Source organism: Triticum dicoccoides, unplaced genomic scaffold (genome assembly GCF_002162155.2).
Source record: "Triticum dicoccoides isolate Atlit2015 ecotype Zavitan unplaced genomic scaffold, WEW_v2.0 scaffold154802, whole genome shotgun sequence".
In the NCBI taxonomy this organism is placed as follows: domain Eukaryota; kingdom Viridiplantae; phylum Streptophyta; class Magnoliopsida; order Poales; family Poaceae; genus Triticum; species Triticum dicoccoides.
The window spans coordinates 11727-13861 of record NW_021210526.1 but is presented as its reverse complement, the minus strand read 5'-3'; the positions used below and the strand labels follow the sequence as shown (position 1 = coordinate 13861).

The 2135-nt window shown below is 43.7% G+C and overlaps 1 pseudogene; it reads left to right on the top strand.

Annotated features, from left to right (window-relative positions):
* Positions 1-1726, top strand: part of LOC119344137 — a 14476-nt pseudogene extending 12750 nt beyond the window's left edge.
* Positions 1727-2135: the final 409 nt, after the last annotated feature.

Here is a 2135-nt window from a genome sequence, read left to right as displayed (position 1 = left end):
GCCAAAATTCTCGCCGAAACGGAAATGAATCAACATTCCGGCAAAATATTGGCAACTATCGCATTTCAAATACCGGTACACCTCCAAACACAAACACATATGCAACACCACAAACATATGCAACACCACGAACATACATAGATCTAGCTAGGCCATAAAAAGTGCATGTGCACATTGTTGTAGGGAGAACAACATAAATATAGCTTCCCCCCTTACTTACCTAGCAAAACAAGGTAACTTAACCACTTAATTTGAATGAATCTATGGTGGAAATGAGGTGAAAAAGAGGAGGCACCCGAGACAAGGAGGAGGCAGTGGAGAGAATGAAGTGGGGAGAAAGTGAGTGTGGGAGGAGAGGCTGTCCAAAATATCTTGTTGCTGCCCACTTACTAATGGCGCACCAGCAACAAATGCGCCATTAGTAATCCAGGTTACTAATGGTGCACCCCCTGGTGGTGCGCCATTAGAACTTTTGCAAAAAAGGAATAAAAGCAATAATAAAAAAATAACATTAGTGGCGCACCTTCTGGCTGGTGCGCCATTACTAGTTACAACTAGTAATGGCGCACCACCAGGGGATGCGCCATTAGTATGTTTGGACAGGCGCACTAGTTCAAAAAAAATTGGTACTAATGGCGCACCGTGGTCAGGGTGCGCCATTAGTAGTTTCAACACTAATGGCGCATCAGAAGGTGGTGCGCCATTAGTATATACTAATGGCGCACCACTTGTCTGGTGCGTCATTAGTGTCATTTCCATCTATAGCCCTTTTCCTAGTAGTGAAAGCAGCAAGTCTGTGTGCTGATTGATGTTTCCCTCGTCTTCCCCTGAATGTGTGTGCAGATGGAGAACACCGTCTTCTTCTTCGCGGAGCTGGAGCTGCTGCAGTACGGGCTGGTGCAGTCCAAGCCCTCCATGGTGGCCGTCGCTGCTGTCTACGCCACCAGGCTCACCCTCAAGAAGACCCCTTTGTGGACCGACACTCTGAAGCACCACACTGGCTTTACTGAAGCACAGCTGATGTAAGCTATACATGCACACTACTGAATCTCTCGTAGCTTGAATCTGTGATGATTTCATTCAGGGGCACACACTGACAGAGACGACCCTTTTGTGTGATGATTGATTTCAGGGACGCTGCCAAGATCCTGGTGGCCTCGCACTCCACCGGACCTGACAGCAAGCTGAAGGTTGTCTACAAGAAGTACTCGAGCATGTTTTCATGCATGTTTCTTTTTGGACTTAATCTTACTAAATAGCACTGCTGTTGTTATTCACTATATCCTCGTTGTTCTGTTTTCTTGTTGGCAGATATTTTGCCTAAATTCAAGACGAAAGATGTTCAAAGAAGCACCAAGACATTTTTGTGTAGCAAGTTAAGTAATAATAGTTGGGTTATCTGGGCATTGTGAACTCTAGAATTTCATGTATCTTCTCTCTGTTTTTGAATGAAATGTTGTATGTGTGTTGATGTAACAGATTGTTTCTTCTTGTTATTTGAAGTATTACACTTGTTTCTGTCTATTTTGATTTAAATATTGGTTGTTTAATTATTGGCATATTGAAATCTGAGGAACATGACCATGACAGCAAGGACCCACAAACCAGAATCGAAAATTTGGGACCCACTTATCAGAACCTGACAATTGGGACCTATTTGAAAAAAGAGAAAACGTGCCACAACCCAAAAATAAGAAGGCCGAATTATAGGGCCTGGCCTGTGTAGCTTACCCAAATTGAAAGAAAAACAACGGCCCGTGTAGCTTACACAAATTGAAAGAAAAAACAACAACAAATGGGCCGAATTGTTGGGCTAGGCCCATGTAGAAAACCGAATTGGACCGGGCTGAATCTTGTGCCACGTCAGATTGCCACGCTGGATGCCTATGTGGCCTTGGGAGGTTGCTAGTGACCAAAACGCCACAGTGGACTTATTTTGGTCATAAACGTTTGCTACCATTCTAGAAGAAAGGTCGCTATAGTCAGTTTACGACGCCCAGCTTTTGACCTTATATTTTTGGTCACAAAAAGGTCATAAATGAAAATTTGTGACCTTTCAGTGACCAATAGTGGTGGTCATAAGTTGACATATTTCTTGTAGTGCATGCTAAGCAAAAGGTTCCACAGCGTGCAGC